General features: G+C 34.4%; 2 long non-coding RNA genes and 1 other non-coding gene across 3 annotated transcripts; all 3 read right to left on the minus strand.

Annotated features, from left to right (window-relative positions):
* Positions 1-10,554: 10,554 nt before the first annotated feature.
* Positions 10,555-12,910, minus strand: LOC132033950 (uncharacterized). Its single transcript, XR_009408900.1, has 2 exons — positions 12,455-12,910; positions 10,555-12,343 (listed from the first exon to the last, which is right to left on the minus strand). It is a non-coding gene; the product is annotated as an uncharacterized LOC132033950 (long non-coding RNA).
* A 39-nt stretch (positions 12,911-12,949) lies between these two features.
* On the minus strand, positions 12,950-13,035 carry LOC132035687 (small nucleolar RNA Z221/R21b). Its single transcript, XR_009409406.1, has one exon. It is a non-coding gene; the product is annotated as a small nucleolar RNA Z221/R21b (small nucleolar RNA).
* A 5,903-nt stretch (positions 13,036-18,938) lies between these two features.
* On the minus strand, positions 18,939-19,640 carry LOC132035473 (uncharacterized). Its single transcript, XR_009409270.1, has 2 exons — positions 19,114-19,640; positions 18,939-19,083 (listed from the first exon to the last, which is right to left on the minus strand). It is a non-coding gene; the product is annotated as an uncharacterized LOC132035473 (long non-coding RNA).
* Between the last annotated feature and the right edge of the window lie 404 nt (positions 19,641-20,044).

Raw genomic sequence — 20,044 nt, forward strand, 5'->3', positions numbered from 1 at the left:
TCTTGCTTGTTCTCTTTATATACGTTATCTAGTCTTAGTCGGCCTATGATACCTACCGACCCGTTGATTGTCTTGACCTACACTTGTCGCATTCTTTTATGAATGCGAGTACCAAACGAGATCGATTTCTACTCTTCGTGGCTAATATTCGAGGATTTCGATTCGAGTCCTTCGGGATGAGCATGAGGACGATCGATGTCGATGACTCTTTTTATCCTTATGTCTTGTTTCATTCGGGACATGATCTTTTAGGCTACTATGTATTATTATGATTGACTTATAGTATTTAGTTAGATGCTCTTGTATGACCCGACCGACATCGGGGTTGGATTCTCATTATTTCTATATTTCTTTATATTATTGTCGTGAGACTTACGTTATTTTATCTTCTTCCGCTTTATTTATATATTTTTGATTGTTGGAATAAGGGTTCGCCTACCGAGGTGGGAAAGGTAGGTGCCCGCACGACTTAGTGAAAATAGGTCGTGACAGTCATACCCTCTCCGTCCTTCTCCAAATCAGGCTTCTCTGATGGAGCAGTTGGCAACTCATCTCCCTTAATCTCGTCTCCCTTCCTTTTTCTTTTATATATATAGAATTGTTAATTTATATCTCTTGATGGAGAAAAATGAATTTGGTCTTGACACTGGACAAAGATGAAGTTAATTTCCTGGCTTTGTAATAAGTCTAATTCCCAAACGTTCTCATCCTCCATCTACAAGATTTGTTTCTTTAGTATTCAAGTGCAATCAATTATGTGTTTAACATTAGAAAGATTTGCAACTTATAGAACTTATCGTATAGTCTTGAATATCTCAATTTTAATTTTAAAATATTAAGTTTTCTAATTCAATTAACTATAAAAATTAATCAAATTGACTCTCCAAATCGAATAGCTATATTCGAATGCATTTTAGAGAATTAGGAGACTTTGTTTAACCAAAAATCCAGTCAAGCCAAACTTATTTTGGTTCAAATTAAATTGCATTTTTTCGAAACCATTATTCAATAATGCTAACCAAATTGAAAACCCAAATACACTACCCTAATATTGCATACTATTGTACGAATATATTATCTATACTAGTTTATTTTCATATATGAATTGGCCAATTTCAATGTTTGCATAATGAGCGCTTCCCCCGAATGGACTCTACGTGGCGTGAATTCGGATTAGTCGGGCTCCAATGCGGATACTGAACACCGGATGCGAAACCAAAAAAAAAAAAAAAAAAGATTAGAAGATGGGTAGAGCAGGCTCTAGAGTCTAGAACGAGCACTAAGCAATTGATTTGGAATAAGTAGCTCTTACTAAAATTGGACTTGGAACATCACTGAGCTAAAAACTTGCTCATGAGATAAATTTTATGATGTTTAAGTATCCAAAATCATATAAACTCAACTAATACAGAAATATGACAAGTTATGGTATAACACAAGGGCATAAATCAGCTAACCAAGCACAGTTTGATAGCTCAAATATGTACAATTTCCCACTTTCAAGTTTCATTTGAGGATCACTATGGCAATAGAGAGCAAGAGTCAAATCCATCTCTTTTTTTTTGCTCTTCAACTTTCTTATAGTCTATGCCGTCGTAAGCTTTTCAGTTTGTTGGCGAACATGCACTTGAATCTATCTTTTCATCAATTAATAATTTACTACAAGATCTTGATCACTAACATTAATATTGAACTAATATACAACCATCACATTTTACTTCACAGTATAGATTTTCCCCCAATATTCGCAGTTCCATTAGACTAAATTGAAAGGGACAATCTGTTTATACCATCTATTTGGAGATGTGTGATCCACCGATGCGAAAGCATTCCTCAATCATTGTGTTGCTAAATATTTTTAAGGTCAAACCCATCGACAGATACCTGTGGCTGTTCACTTCTTTCACTTGAGCACCTAAAGTGCCCTTTGTTCCATTTAGACACCGGAGGTAGGGTTCGAGTGTGTCATTTAGATATTTTTTGCTGACATGGCAACTTGGGTGAATTACACACTAAACAGGCGCGTGAGAAAGTTAAATTTTAAATTTTTTTTTTAAATCTTTTCTTCTTCTTCTCTCTCCTTCTCTCCTTCCAACAAGTTTTATTTTATTTTTTTTAAATTACTTTTTCCTTCTTCTTTTTCATTAGTACAGTAGTACTTCTGAAAGCTTTAGTTCCATTTTTTTTCCTTTTCTTTTTCTTCTTTTCTCTTTGCCTCCTTTTCAGCCTTTTCAGACTCAATTTTGTCACTATTTGAAGTTTGTTGCCAAAAATAGGACTAATGTGTTTAGCTAAGGTGAATCAAATTCTTTGCTACAAGAAAGAGGTGACGAAGAAGAAAGAATCATGGCTGGATTGAAGAAGTTTTCAGAACTTGTTGGTGGACCCAAATATGAAAGAACTTTGTAAAGTACTGGAAAGTATTAATTGTAACCCATAAAATCTTCATGATTCATAAAGTTATGCTCTCAACTTGGATAATGTAGATGACGGTGTGTGATGAACTTTTGCATAATTTTTCATCTGGGTTTGCTCTTTTTTCTTTGAAATTGCTTGCTTGATAAATTAATCATTGTTGAAAACGAAATGAATCTATAAGAAAATTAGGAGAGAGAAAATCTAGTAGAAATTTCGATAGTGGTAGAGAAGATAGACGAGAGAGAAAAGAAAGAAAAAAAAAAACATGGAGGAAGAGGGTGAGGTTAGGGGAACGGAGGTGGAGGAAACATGGAGGAAGAGGGTGAGGTTGGGGGAACGAAGGTGGAGGATGGAGGGGTTAGGTGGGTGGGGTGAAAGTAGGTTTTTCTTTCTTCTTTTTTTTTGGCACCTTTTTTTAATTTACTAAGTAGTTTTAAAATAATTTTTCTACTCATATTTTATTCTTTAATAATTATTTTTAGTGTATATATGCCACATGTCTTCACATAATTCGCTGTTTTGACATGTCATCGGCGAGGGAATTACACTCAGTCTATATACTTGACTGATAGTACAAAAAGTGTCTAAGTGGAATAGGAAGTGTGACCTAAAGTGTCTAAATGGAACAAGGGGCACTTTAGGTGCTCAAGTGAAAGAAGTGGACGACCACAGGTGTCTGTCGATGGGTTTGGCCTATTTTTAAGCTTCTCAACCACTTTGATTCAGCTAAACTGCCTGAAAACATGTTACAAGTTAAGATTTATTTTTAAAAAGGAAGATCAATAGCCTTTCAAAGACTAAGCTACCAACATGTATCACATGTTAACAACACTCCACTATTAGTTTAGCAACAACACCTTGTTATCTTTCTGTGTTCAAAGCAGTAATTTAACAAAATCATTCTTCCATGAAGAACTTGTAAACTTTAAATTACTTAGTAAATATGCTACAAATTTCGTTTCACAATGCAATTCACCAAATACACCCTCACGCACAAAACAGTACCTTTTCGTGTGCGAATTTTCATTCGATCGGCCGTCGTGAAAATAATATTTTAAATCTCTTTAGGATTGTTATCGCTTGTTTTCTTTACCGGATTAATAAACGGTGAAGTTTTTATATCTTCAAACCGAATACAATTTGATAGAAACAGATTTAACAAAACAGTGAGTTTTTATTTCTTCAAACCAAATATTAAATTTGAAGTAGAAAATCACGCATATTTTAATCTCCAACAGCGGAGTAGAAAACCACAAAGATTTTTGTCACGACCCAACCCCGTAGGCCGTGACTAGTGCCCGAGCTGGGCACCCATACGCACTCTTTAACCAGATTCGGCATACAGACGACTTATACATCTATAAATATCAAACGTAGCTCCAAACGGACGCATACAAACACATATCTTTGTACAGAAGCCGGTAAGGCTGTCATAATATACATAACATGTCAAAGCATATATACACGCAGCCGACAAGGCTGCCACGGCGGATGGGCCGCCCAAACACAACTCACACGTCGCATCCGAACAAAACTGTACATAACCCACATCTGTGTCTACAGACCTCTAATACAGAACAACAGAATCAGATGACGGGACAGGGCCCCGCCGTACCCCTGAACAATCGAATACATATACAACGGACGAGTATATACCAAAATGTGGGCTCCGAAATAAAGGGAGCACTCCACCGGCGTAACGGGTGTCCTAGGCGGCGGATCGTCACCCGTACGTACGTACTGCGGGCATGAAACGCGCCCGAAGAAAAGGGGGTCGCACGAAATATGTACCGAGTATGCAAAGCGTAAGATATAGTAACAAATCGAGTCATAGTCGGAGCGGAGGTAAAGTGAACATAATAACCAGAATACCAAAACGCTGTCCTCCGACACGCACATCATGCAACAGAGGTACAGAAAACAAATATAACGATCAGAATGTCAACACGCTTACTCCTGAACTGCAGATCATACATATACATACTGAAACACATCATAACATCATACCTTATCATATGAGCTGATATTTTTACCGATGTGGGATTCGCCTAAACCAATGTGGGATTTGCCTAGACCAGTGTGGATTTGCCTAAACCAATGTGAAATTTTGCGTCATCATTGGGTTTGCCCCACCATTGGGTTTGCCCCACCACTGGGTTTGCCCCACCATTGGGTTTGCCCTACCACCGGATCCGAAACCAACTGACCATATTTTCGAATCCATATACATAACATACAACATAGCATACATACACGATGCCGTCGAAAGGGGACTCGGCGTACCGGTCATATCATAACACCAGAATATATATATAGACAGTTCCCGGCCGAAAAGGGGCTCGGCGAACCGGTCACATCATAACTCAGAATACGCATCGGTAAATCAAACCATCATATCATATTTCGGAATACACCTCACATTTCAGAATACAACATAGTGCGTGCGAAAAACATAATCGGCCCGGGACTTGGCGAAAAATGTAACCAAATACAGTTCAAAACAATTTCGAAGACTTAATATGTTAATCGCAACGAACCGTCATTTATAAGCCAAAACAGAAATCAAATCGATTTTCTTTCGAATATCACTCGGGAACATCTCACACCAGATTTCATAAATCATAATTACATACCAAAATCATGTGCATAAGATCATTATCATAAATTCAAAAGATAAGTAAAATAGTCATATTTGAAATCGGAATAATAATTACAACATTCTCTTTCAAAAGTTGTCGAAATTACATAAAGTAACGTCGCGGGACCCACGGACGAGTATAGACCCGAGCTGGGCCCGCTTATGGAAAACATACTCGTCTAACATCATACAACCTTCTAAGAAAATCTCAAGGCAATCCGAGCTTTTCTGTGGAAGTTATGGGCGTTCGTAGTTTTTGAATCGTCAAAGAATAAACTCTTAAAAAAAAAAATCAGCTTTCATGTAACTTTTGCAACTTATAAATTTCAAGGTCATAAGGATCAATGTTTTGTCATATCAACACAAGAATACCAAGGAACAAAACGAATCATAGACATGCTCGGATTGCGAGAATAGAGAGTTTCCTCGAGGCTTGTATCATAGCCTATTTTAACTAAGGCATGCCAAGGAAAGAAGGTTACTTTACATACCTCAAACGCTCTCCAATATGATCCAAACTCAAGCTAAATCCAACCTACGATTCGGGCTGCCCACGATCTATAAACAAGCCATAAAATGCCAAACATTAGCTAAAGACTTTTTGGCCATTAAATTCCAATTTCGCCCTTAATTCTACGTAAATTTGGGCAGCATTTCCCCGTAAATAGGCTACCCCGAGAATTTAACTCGGCCAAATCAATCAACAACAAGCAACAATAACCAACCTAGCAACATCAACAACCAATCCGAAAGGCAATGCAACAATAATAGCTCTCTTTTCCATCATTCAACAACATTCATAATTTCAATTCAACGGCTTACCTTCAAGCCAACCTCGATACTTATACATTCAAACATTAACCCGAACCCATACCAACCATATTTAAAGACATTCTAAGCAATTCATACAACCTTTCAAACAATCCAACAATTTCCCCAAGCTACCCGAATTCAGCCCCTAAACCGAGAACCTCACTTTAACCCATTCCTTATTTTCAATTCATGATTTGCATCCACAATTCACACTCTACAATGCTATTCTCATCAACATACAAATTACATTAAATATACAATAACCTCCAAATCAGTACGCAACAATTACAACATCAATTTGAGTCATTAACATTCATTTCCAACATAGAATTCATAACGACGATGACTAAAACATTAAGCGACATTAACTCATTTCTTGTTACATGAATGGTCTACATTCGGCCAACACACAACATATACATATATGGATGATTCTCAATCATTTCTTCACACTACAATGATCACAACATGCTAACCAAGCTTTAATTCATAGCTCCAACACCACACAACACACACCCACCCTACACTGCGGCTAAAACACCACACACACAACTCACTTCCAACATGCCTTGTTTCATGATTTTCATCCATATTAACATACTACAACATACATACAACCTTTATAAAACATAAAACATAATCAATTCTTACCTTTTCTCTTCAATTCCACAATAGGCTAGGGTTTCCAAGGATGAAAAATAATGGGTTGATCGCTCCAACGATACCTCCACGCTACTTAGGGACCTCAATATAGTGGGTTTACACCAAGAAATTAATTTTGGAAGAGCTTGAAATGGGAGTTGATTTTTTCTTGTTCTTGGCCGAGAGGCCTTGTTGTGGTTCTTCAACTTTCTTGATTTTTTTCTACGTGTTGGATGATGGAAATGAACTAGTAGTCATCCTTTTAGCTAGTGCAAGACTTATTCAAGTGTGCCTTGGCCCACACCATGTGTTGTTCCAATTAAAATTGAACACAAATTGTGTGGGATCCACCTCCCACTCACACGGCCAACATGGCTATTTTTGCATGATTTTTAACTCCCACAAATTCCAATTTTTGTCCCAAATTTTCCTAATTGTTCCATGCCAACAAATTCATGAACACGTTATGTCTCAAAACAAAACCGAAGGTCAAAAATCCCGACTTCGCATCCCGGAATGGCTTGGACCCTAACTTATCATAATTAAACCGGATTGTCCCAATGCACAAAATACGGGATATAACAATTTTAGTCTCCGAAAAGAGTACTTTTTATTTCTGAAAAGAGTACCTTTTTATCTCTGAAATAGTACTTTGAGTACCTTTTTATCTCTGAAATAGTACTTTCTTATCTCCTTTACAAATCATAATACAAAAGATTAAAACAGTAAAAAGTTAGATTTCTTAAGCTTGTTATCTTTCTGTGTTCAAAGCAGTAATTTAACAAAACTAGTTTCTGTTTTAAGAATTCAATAAACGGGAAAAACGTTGACAACGAAAATGTAGAAGAATCAGAATGTTTCCGAACCCAAAAATTTCTTGTGTGTCCTTAAGAAATCTAATCCCCTCATAGTTGCTAAGCAGGTTGGTTTTAGCTAAGATAATAGGCTGGCCTCATAATTGTTTTAGCAAAAATGTCATTATTTCTATTGAATCTATATTAAAGACTTAAACAATACATGAAAGTTATATAAATTTGTTTTCTTGTTTAAAATATCACCAGGGCCGTCTCAAAAAGATTGAGGGCCTAAAGTCAAACTTAAAAAAGAAGCCCTAATTTTTTTTAAAAAGGAAAGATCGTCATACATATTTTTATTTAAAGTATACTTTTCTAGCCTTTTCAGATATAAAGTCATTAAAAACTGCTTTATTATCGTCAAGAACAATGCAAAGTTGTTAACAATTTTTTCAAATCAATTTATTCTGGAAAAAAAAATCGACTAACAATATATATAGCTAATCAATCACGTGATTAAAAAAATTCTTCTCTTTATATATATATATATATATATATATATATATATAATTGTATATTCCCTCTGTTTCAATTTACGTGACACAATTTGGATTCGAGAGTCAAACTTCTTTATTTTTATCATGAATTCGGACATACAATCTTTAAGTTTTTTTAAAAAATAATTTATATATTTAGAAACTACATAAAATTACTATAAGTCGCAATATCTTTTGAAACAAATTAGCCATAAAACTTAATAAAAATGGGGCCACAAAAGTTTGGGGGCCTAAAACCTTTGCCTCAGTGGCTTTGGCCTTGAGAAGGCCCTGAATATCACGCATATTCTTGAGAGATTGGTCACTTAAGAATTTATCAAACGGGTTTTTATTAGTCGTTATATTTTAAATCACGATATTATAATGTTTTAATATAAGCGAGTCATATGTTTCCAAAACTCAATAAAATTAAAATACTTTCTTTAAATACCTTTGTGTATTCATAAAGGCATACTTTCTGTGTTTTTAATATAATGATCCGTCTTAGCAAACAAATAAAAAATAAAGGCATACTTATCCTTTATTAAAAGAATAAGGAGATGAAATTTTGCGTTACTTGGTTATTAAGTATTCAGAATAGAAATCTCAAAAGGATCAACTATGCAATTTTTAAAAACAAATTCTTCTTACACCACATAAAATACGAACATTAAATATATAATGATTTAAGATTTTCTTATTTCAATTGGTTGTAATTAGTTGACCACTTCTTATCATCATTTTCCTCTTTCTTTTCTTCTTTGTTGGTGAACTATCTGAAGAATTAACTTTAAATTACTTACGAGCATATCCTAATGACGTGGAGTGTTTTGCTTTATGTTGCCTCTATTTGGTAGTACTAAAAAGTAATAGTTTAAGATTACAAGTCTAAATGCCCTCAAATTATGTTTTATTGTCACTAAGAACTAAGAAGCCATGTTGACAGAGGCGTATCTAGCCTACAAGGTTGGGGTTCAATTGAACCCCAAACTTTTGACGCGGAGCCTAAATTTATATGTAAAAAATTATTAAAATTGCAATAAATAGTAGATATGAACCCCTAACTTTAAAAATATAATGGGTTCAATGCTAAAAATCTTAAGATTGAACCCATAAAATTTAAATTCTGAATCCGCCTCTGCATGTTGATACCAGCTAATGCTACTCATGCTTTTATATAGTAGAAAAAATATTCTAATCAGTTAAAGTTCAAGAACTTCATAATAGAACAGAGCAGTTCAAGAGACTACATATTTACTTTCTTTGGAATGAAATTTTGCTCACAATGGTACAAGGAAAAAACGAACTGAGTAGTTTCTTTTTCCTTTTTTTTTTTTTTTTTTTTTTTGAAGTTCTTTAATTTTATTTCTCTGATGCTTTTAGTAAAAAGTTTCATTAAAACGATTGTTGAATTCAAATAAGACTTGGTCACGGTGGTGTGGTGTTGATGGTAACAATGGTGATGAGGGGAGGAGGTTCTAGTGTGTGGCACAAGAAATGGAGGAGATGGAGTAAAGTGACGCAGCATGCCACGTCGTATTCACCTAATTAAATTTCGGTGCCACAAAATGTTTTAAAAGGCTTTTTCGAAGTGAGCCCTAGAAGAAAGTGCACCAGAAATGCCCCAACGCGATGGTGGGGGGCGAAAATCTCCAAAGATATACGCTCAGCAATTCGAGACGTATGTCTAGACGTGAGGCGTGTTTTTGTGTTAGGGTGTAAGCCCAAAAAACTTCATCAAATTTAAACAAAATTGGTTGAATAAGTCCTTAATATAATATTCACATTCTCAAAAGTCAGCATGTAATTCCTCAAAAGTTTTAAAAAAGACTGAAACATTAAAATATAAAAGTCAGATCTTTTTTTATTGCTTCAAAACCTAATTTATATTCTTCCCCAATTCTTTCTCGTCTTCAACCAACTCAAAAAAAGTAATGAACATTCACTTGCAGATACAAAGAAAATACTGTTCTCCTTCATCACAGCAAGTTCAGAATTCAAATTGCAGGTTATTCATCCTTCTTGTTCTTCCATCACAGAAAGCTTTATTCTTTTCAACTCAAGTTACTGTCCTCTCTTTTTATTTTTTCCATGTTAGTTTGTAAATTTGTACTTAAATTAGTTTTTCAAGTTCATTTCTTCTCTTGCTCTCTTTTAAAACATGATATAGGATTATATGTGTGCGTGCTTTTTTATGTGTTGACCGGAATTATGGGAAAGTGGGTAACGTATATGTTGAATAACTTTGAATCCTGTATTTGGAATTGCTTTGTTATCAAGGAAAACGAGGAATTTCTTAATGCAATTTTACCTATTTAAAAATACTTATTTTATGCAATTTTACTATTTAAAAACATTCACTGTTGAATAACTTTGAATCCTGTATTTGGAATTGCTTTGTTATCAAGGAAAACAAGGAATTTTTTTATGCAATTTTACCTATTTAAAAATACTTATTTAATGCAATTTTATCGTTTAAACATTCCAGATGTTTCTCTTGGAAGCAAATGCGTCTTTCACCAATCAAGAACAAATATATGCAAGTCTAGAACTAAATTAGCATATAGAAGGCCGATAGTCAACCATATGATGCACTGACTTGCTGACAGTCTTCACAAATTGTGAATTAATCATCTATGAGAAAAGAGAGAAAATTCACTCAGGTTTTTTCATATTGACACGCAAAAAGACATTTATAGTTCGAGGATACAACTTTATTTCCTAATGAATAGAACTTTGATTGGGGCAATTTTTAATTGGCGGTGATCACTCTACAAAATTATACAATTCCATTGTTATTAAGAGGTACACAATCATCGTTCTAAATTTCCAATTGCTGGTTTAATCTTAAAATTCCGCACCAAGTGAACGAAGGCATGGCTGATCATCTTTCACAAGATCTCTTGACCGATATATTTTCAAGACTGGGTGTCAAACAACTTTGTCAGCTTAAATGTCTCTCAAAAGAATGGCTTCATACAATTTCCGGTATCCATTTCAAGATGCAACATCGCGATCAATCGAAGAAAAGGCCTACTCTATCTCTTATCAGCTCTTCAAGAAGTGATACTTTGTTCAGGTCCCAACTCCTTCATCTTTCTTCAATAAACTCCTCTAATTATGAGCTGGTTCATGAACATGGAAGTATAGCTGAAATTGAACCAGGCTATAATGTGTGCAGTTCTGGGCTAGACTTGTTAAGTTTTTACCGAACTGGCTATGTGGGAAAAATTTGGATTTGCAATCCCATTACCAAAAAGACACTAGCTTTGCCCATTCTTTCACATTTTGCTGGTCGAGCTTGTTTAGGCTATGTCTCTTCAACAAATGAGTACAAAATTGTGGTATCATATGAGAGGATGGTGGAAGATCCTGATGACTGGGAATTCTATGCTGGTTTTGAAAAGATTTTGTATTTCAATATCCTAACCCTTAAGCTAGAGGAAGAATCAAGTGTAATAGGGCCATGGAGAGACTTGAAGTTGAGTTGCACACAATATTCTGGAACATGTCGTCAACCTATCCACATCAATGGGTTCATTTATTGGCTAGCCTTTGCAAAAGATAATACCTTTAGCAGTGATCACGTGAGAATTCTTGAAATTAACTTGGCAAATGAGGAAACAAAGACCATTTGTTGTCCATATGGCTATAACTTTAGGTTTTCACATTTGGCTGAAATAAATGGACATCTATGTTTAGTTCAGAATGAAATAGATTGTCACATGTTAAATATTTGGATGTTGAAGGACAATGAAAGTGGAGCATGGTGTTTAGAGTATAGTATTGATGTTCATGAGAGTGCTTATAACTTCACTATTATTGGTTATTTACCAAGAAATAGTGAGAGTACTGGAGATATCTTGATTAGATCCTTAAAAGGTGATCTCTATTGCTATGAAACTGATACAAAAGAGTTGAAAGAATTGCAGAGCTTAAGCAAAGTAGAGTATAAGTGGTGTGCTCTTTTTTATAACAGCTTCTTCCCTATAGGCATGCCTGGACAATAGAATCTGAAAAGTATGTTTGTTTGTTTGCTACTTATTAGTCTTCTTTCTTTTATCTTGGAAGTTGAATGTAAATATAATCAGTGTTTGTAATGTGACTAAAAACAAAAATCACAACATGAAAAGATGTCTGTTATATTTCTTATTCTTATTTGGACATACAAGGAAAAGTGTACACACAAATAGGATTATGACATATTGCTTCTTGTGCGAGCCTTTTTTTATGGCTTTTGACTTGTTTTTATTATTGTGGCTTAAACACCTGAAATAAGTCGATCCAAACAGGCTCTAAATCCCTATGCGCACAGTTTTCTCCATTCGAACATAATTTACCTAAAATTTGAATTACAGGCAATGAAACAGGGTTCAACAAAAATTTTACATCAACTAACTCATTAGCAGGTTTTTAAAAGATCTTACCTTGACAGGGAAATATATTCTATTACCTTTCTCCCACAGTATCCGTGTACACGCTCTATATATAATTGAATGAGCCTGTTTTTTGAGAAAAAAACATGAAACATCATTAGAATAAAAATAGGAACACAAAATATATAGCTAAACATCAGTATCAGTATATAAATAATAAATCAGCAATTATGTCACAATTATAACCAGCAGAAGAGATAATCTGGTGAATTTCTGCAAACGGATGATAAATCAGGAAAGGAATAAGTAACAGGAAGCCACAGGAATGGGAGGTATTGGTAAGACATTAATTTTATTTATTCTTCCAATTTAGTTGGAAAAATAAATATTACTATATCTTACAACACCTCCCACTCCAATAACTTCTCATAACCTTATCCCTTTCCACTTCATCCTTATTCCAATAGCTCAAGACTACTCATTCCCTCTCTCCCTCAAATATGACAAAAAATTCAAAATAATCAAATTTATTTTCTAAAAAACGAAAAGAAAAATAGAGCCATCAGGAACCAAAGTTAATCCACAGAAGCTTTAAGGCTATAGTACGGTCCGCATCATGGTTTGATCTATTACAAGATCGCATCACGTGGCTCTTATATATGTTTGTATTTGAATAACCAAAAAAAAAAAATTAAACAAAAGGAAAATAATAAAAATAAAAATAAATAGAAAGAGCTCAGAAAGAATATGGGTATGAGAAATTTCACATCACTAATATCAGAGTGGTGCATGACTTTCTCTATATCTCATCACAGCCCTAATTAAACATGAAAACTTTGTTTTGTGTTGTGTGTGTGTGTGTGTGTGTGTGAGTGAGAGAGAAGTAGTAGTAGTTGAGAAGCTTAGATATATTTGTAAAGGTAGGGATAGGGGCGAATATTTAAAGTTAAAAGCAGATAGAGAGAAGGTGGCTGGTTATAAACCCTAATTGTAAGAAAATTGGGCTTTTTAGTCGTGGGCCTAGCAGATTGAGAAAATTGGGATGGGCAATTCGCAGGAACATCCTTCTTTTGGGGTGGTTTTTTTATTTTTGTCCCTTAAATCGGTGGTTTTTAATTTCTTGTCTTCGCCTAATACCATGAAATTTGAGATTTAAACCCTAACTCAGTCAAAAAATAAAATCTCAAAACAAAATTCTGTAGCAAAGTTAAGCTATTTGGGCAAAAATTAGGCCTGCAGGCAGAGTTTTGCATTCAAAATTCTGTCTTGCGAATTAAACTTTTATCTTGCGAAATTCCTTCTTCTTTTTTACTAACCCGGGATTCAAACCCAGAACCTTGAGATATTAGGCCAAGGACAAAATTTAAAGACCACTAATTTGAAGGATTATTAAAGACCAGTGCTTTTGAAGGCCAATCCGCACAAAAAAAAAAAAAAAAAAAAAAAAAAGAATGGGGATAGGGATATGATCCTGTAAGTTTATCCCACTCCAGTATTTTGGCATTACCCATTTTTCAAAATTTTAGATATATAGATATCTCAAACCTAAAAGATTAATAGAATTGAAGAAATATTTTCTCTGTAAAACTACTAGGAGTTAAATAGGAGCTAGCAAAGAAGGATAGGGTTAGGTAACGAGGAAATTTGGGGTATATGCATCCACGTTTAGCGACCATTGTACTCACTCCGTTTTAATTTATGGGACAAGTTCGAATTTCGAGAGTCAAGTTTATTAATTTTGAATGTAAATTCCAATATAAATTTTTTAAATTATTAAAAATAAAATTTAAGTAAAAAATATTATAAATCACAATAATTAATATAATTAAAATATATAAAAAAATTGTTGTACAAACTTTATTCAATTCTTGAAATTCGAAAGGGGTCACCATCTTTGTCATTACCTTAGTGTAACGAATGAAAGAAATGGAGCAGGTTCTTGTTGTTACAATTTACCTCACCTTTAGGAGCCGTTTGGACATGGTTTGAAATCACGGTTTCAAACCATGATTTGAAATTATATTTGAACATGTAATTTGAATATTTTAAGTTGTATTTTTTATGTATATAAAAACACCAAGTCAGAAAAACTATCAAAACATTCTCAATTCTTGTACAATCTTACCAAATGAGCAAGTCATAGTTCATAACAAAATAAATACACTACTAGAAGGCCTTTCTAAAAAATACAACATCAATTGATTAAACTTTAGTTCAATAAAAATGAAAATTTAACATGAATAGAAATGTAACTACTCTTTAATATAATCCTCCCACATGGTAGACATAAATAAAGGTTGGTGGCAGTTAATGAGGTTAGTAAATGATTGGTGGAAGTAATTATTAAAAATATTTACCAACTTATGGTCTTTTTTATAAAATATAAACTTATGGGTCAAGTTTTATATTTAAAATTTTTGAAACCATGGTTTGAAACCGTAAGATAAAATGCATGTTCAAACGCCGGTTTCATCTTATGGTTTCAAACCATGGTTTGAAACATGTCCAAACGCCTACTTAGGTGTCTCATGTTTCTGTCCCCAGTCTCGATTAGGTGTCTCATGAATTATTTATCCCCATTAGGCCTTTGTGGCCTTGCCCGTCAGTATGACATTAAACAATTTTACACTTTCTGTTGTATTATGGGAATGGGCTACAAAAGTATTTCTTTTTTATCCACTAAGCGTTCTCGCACCCCGGAGAAACGTTGTTGGATATTCAATAAGTTTCGATTACCAGTCTCCTGATGGCTCGATCGAGGTCAAAGTTGATATAATAAGGCGGATGGCTCCTCTTTATTTTCTATTGAACTCATGGGGTTAGTTAGGACACTCTTATGTGTTCTCTAGTTCTTGGCTGAAAATTATTTCCCTTTCTAAGATTCTTCGCTTTTCTCTCTACTATTCCTTCTCTTCTTCTCTTTAATTTTGCATTATCCGGCTTCTCTGTGCTTTTGTAACACATGCTTGACACTATAGAATATGATCTCCTGAAGCTTGAATACATGTATTATTCTGATGCTTGCATTATGTTAAGTTGTCTTACATCGCACTTCTTGAGGTGCAACCCTTCCCGGAACCCTGCTAATGCGACATGCTTTGTGCACCGAACTGCCCTTTTTACTAACTGGTCTGATTCAGTGGCGTAGCCACATGTGACGTTCACTAGAAAATTATAATGTGTAGATATTTATATTATATATACACACACACACTATGCATTGAATATCATTGATTTTTTCATATGTTTACTTATTCATGTTTGGCATATGTTGACACCCTAAATTCTAGTTTCGCCACTGATCTACTGATTTAACTCGAAGCTGAAATGCAAAAAGACCTGAATGCACCGCTAGGATTTAAACGTAGCGATAAGAAAAAATCGGAAAATAATGAAGACCAGGTGTATGGAAGTCTTCAAAGGGACCTAAAGTTAGAGATCTAAACGCCGCTTGGATAATTACCTTTAAGGAATTGTTGTATCCTTGCTAGAAGGTTACTCTACCCAGAGTTTAAAAGAACAAATTCCTTTGTAATCTTCATTTTCCCTATCATTTTAAGTTTTGACAAACAGTTTTCAACAGCATTGTCCATTGATTGTTCGCTAGACAACAGCATCCTTTGATTGCTCTACTTTTCTCTTCTCTTCTCACTATGTTTTGTGGAAGTAAATTCCAACTTAAATTGAATAGTGGCTTTATTGTTTTGTATCCAAGGGAAAAGGCAGGAAAAATGCACCAGCTTCATTTTCTTTTCTTTTTGTTAATTGTTTCATTTACCAGCTTCATTAATTATAAGCTAAAACTAGTTTCACAGCATGTAATCTTCATTCTGATAGGGTGGCAAACACACTTACCTTCACTACAGAAACCAAGTACAATCCAACTTCTTAGCTTTTCATGAAAGGCTCTTCAACATGTTGGTCCACTAATTTGCAATAACGTAGAGCTCTAGTGCAACGAGATGAAAAGTTAAGGATGAATGACTAACACAATCGGTGAATAGATTTAGCTGCTAATATCAATCATATTTTCAAGGGTTTAAACCACTCTTGAGAGATGGGCTGGCTTGTGTACTTGAACACAATCATGTCTCGCTGTGCAAAATGTTACACTAACGTTTGTTTGAACAATAAGCTCTTAGCAACATCAGTTTAGGAAAATCAATGTTATGCTACATCTTTAGCCAGGGATAAAATAGGTAGTGGATGAACGCGGTACAACTGATCCAAATGCTCCCCAAAAAAAGGATCCAAATGCTCTATCAACATTGTAGTTGAACCTCATCAAATGTTTAATGTTTATTATAACTTCGCTTTGGCCATTTTGTTCTCCTTGAATTTTCTTGCTCAGAAAGAGAGCGTAAATAAATTGATACTCACAGACATCTGAATGACCTAAGGAATGGATACAATTGCTCTTCTTAAGGTCTGAACCATCAGAATACCTTAAAGAATATTCTTCTTTTTCTTTTTTAATTTTATTTTTGGATGTGAAAATGTTCTGCTGCTAACTGTAGTGGCGGATCAGGATTTCATAACTTGAAGGGTTCAAAGTGGCACTGAAAGCACTAAGTTATAAGGTTATGGAATATTGAAATTTTGTTGTTTTGCACATATATATCGATTGAACCCGTAACAGTAAGGCTACATCTGCCACTAGTTAACTGTAGATTGGCGGATGATTCCTAGTGGATATTTTTGCACATTCAACATGTTGTATAGGCTCAAGTTTTAATCTTCCTTTGAAATCAAGTCTGATACTTAAGTGGAAAGAGCTGGAAGAACATGACAACAATCCACCAAGTTCCGAAATTGAAAACTAACAAGAAAAGGATTAGGTAAAAGAGAGTGAAACCAACCCTAAACGACCATACGAGTCTTTTTTGTCCTACAACATAGTATATCTTTAACTCATGAACCAAAAAACTTACAACAGTGCAAGTTAAAAGTGATCTATCTGAATCTTTTGAAGCCAAAAGATACACTCAGGTGAAGCTCACTGAATCAGAATATATAATAATTAAGCTATGATCCAACTAAAATACTACTTTATTAACAAATCTAGTCAATCAAACTTCTACAGATTATATTTTACATTCAAGTTCTTGTTGTAGGTATAATAATTTCAAAAGTTACAGTAAGATTAATCTATCATATTAATAATAAATCAGCAATTAATACAATTACAATCTTCCAAACAAACAGAAAGAAACGGATGAACTGTGCAAGCAGATGAGAAATCAAGAAAGGGAGAAGTTAGTGGAAGTCATGGGTATGGGAGGAGTAGGAAAGATTTATCTCTTTTTCTTATTTTTTCAAACCAAATATTAGGTTGGAAAGAATAAATAAGAAAAATCTTTCCACCCCACCCACACCTAACAACTTCCCAATACTCTCATCCCTTTCTACCTCATCCTTATATGCTACCCAAGGAAGGAAGGAGCTCAGAATGTATATTTATGTGTGTTTGTGAGAGAAAGAGAGTTGAAGCTGAGATCTATATTGGTGTTTGCGGCTATGGCCAATATTATATAGCCAGCAACAGAGTGGTTGAAACCCTAATATGTTGAATTACCATTTTGTCCTCTCACGGGTGCAAGTACATTTTCATCCCTGTCTTTTTGAGTTTATCCCCTGCATGTCATACTCATTTATTTTCAGAAAAAGATGATCAAATTTGTCGTGAAATTCCACATGAAGTTCAAAAAATTGTTCACCGTTAATAGTTACATCGAATTTCTCGAGTTGAAAAAAAAGGTTAGGCCTAGAGTTAAGAAAAAAAAAAAAAAAGAGAAATTGTACTTGCTCATATTGATTAACGATACAAGCTTTCCGCTCACGGGGACTTTTAATATAAGGTAAAAGGGACAAATTTGTCTTTGAGCTAAGCGAGAAATTATTTAGATTGAACAGGATTGTTGTTTCAGCAAGGACATTACTCTCTTTTTCAACACTCAAAATATCTAACACACAGAACTTCTGACAGCCAATAATTTTAACTCTACATTAAGAGTTAGGCGCACTTATAATGCACAATCAAACACTTAAGACGTAAGTCACACAAGACTAGTCTTTGGCAACTGCCTTAGGTAGTTCTACAATCGCTTAGCAATTGCTTTTTCCAAGCACTTCGGATTAATCCCCTAGAGAGCCCTACAAGGGTCTACAATACGCAACCTTACTCCGCATTTCTGCAAGAGGACCGTGACCTCCCATCACATGAAGTCAATTTTACCAATTACTCCAAGACTCTTCACAAAAGGCTTCTAAAAACAAAAACATGGGAGATCCAGCAGAACCCAGTCTATTTGGGCTTTCTCAAAAAGACATACCGATAATTTGACATTCAAACAAAATACCCAAAAGAACACCACTGTCTTCATACAGCACAGTTTCACCTCATAATCAAAGTCATTGTAACTTTCCCCTTGTATTCCACTTGTATATAATACCTGAATTGCCATCTTTTCACGAAAATAATGTCTTTGGGTCAATGGCAAAGTTACTGCAGTTCAAAATGTTGGATCGGTATGTAAGTGGAGAGACCTGAAGGAACATGCCAATAATCCACCATAGTTTCGAAATTGAAAATTAAAAAGTAAAGGAATAGGCTAAACCTTACCATATGAGTTTTTCTTCTCCTGATACATAAATTTAACTTATCTAGCCATTAGACAGATACATACAGTTTGGTGTTTTCACATTAGAAAACTTACAACTGTGCAAGCTTAAAGTGATTTATCTCATTCTCTGGAAACCAACAAATAAACCAAGTTGAAGCTCACAATGAATCAGAATCTATAATAATTAAACTATCTCCCAACTAAACTACTAGTTTGTAACAAACCTAATCCAAAAGGAAATGACTGAACTTGCACAATATATTGTTTAGATACTTTGAATAACAACAACAACCACTTGGGATTGTACATAAAGATTTCAAACTTCTAAAATTTCAGATGACCTTTTTCCAACTTTAGTCAAGGAGTACTGTGGATATATTTTACATCCAATTGCTTGTAGGTATAATAATTCAGGAATTTCAGAAGTTAAGATTAATCTATCATATTAATAATAAATCAGCAGTTAATCTATCATATTAATAATAAATCAGCAGTTATCACAATTATAATCTTCTGAACAAAAAGAAAAGCAAGTGATGAAGTTTGCAAACAGATGAGAAATCAAGAAAGGGAGAAGTTAGTGGAAGTCATGGGTATGGGAGGAGTAGGAAAGATTTAACTCTTTTTCTTATTTTTCCAAACCAAAAATAGGTTGGAAAGAATAAATAGGTAAAATCTTTCCACCCCACCCACACCTAACAACTTCCCAATACTCTCATCCCTTTCTACCTCATCCTTATATGCCTAACCAAGGAAGAAAGGAGCTCAGAATGTATATTTATGTATGTTTGTGAGAGAAAGAGAGTTGAGATCTATATTTGTGGTTGCGGCTATGGACCATATTATATAGCCAGCGACAGAGTGGTTGAAACCCTAATATGTTGAATTACCATTTTGTCCTTGAACGTGTTGCAAGTTTTGAATTTATCCCCCGGATGTCATACTCATTTAGGCCCAGTTTCTCCACAGAAACCAAAAAAACAAAAAAATTACTTTTTTTGAAATTTTAGAGTTAGAGTTGTGTTAGGTCATAGTTTTTGAAATTGTAATTTTTGGTGAAATATAATTGTAAAAAAGTGAAAAAAGTGAATTTTTTTGAAAAATAAGTTTTTTGAGTTTTTTCGAATACAACTTCAACAGATTCTAATTTTATAGCCCAAATTTGAAAAAAAAAGTGGAAAAAAATTCCAGAATAAAGTGAATA

This window comes from Lycium ferocissimum, chromosome 10 (assembly GCF_029784015.1).
Source record: "Lycium ferocissimum isolate CSIRO_LF1 chromosome 10, AGI_CSIRO_Lferr_CH_V1, whole genome shotgun sequence".
Lineage (NCBI taxonomy): Eukaryota > Viridiplantae > Streptophyta > Magnoliopsida > Solanales > Solanaceae > Lycium > Lycium ferocissimum.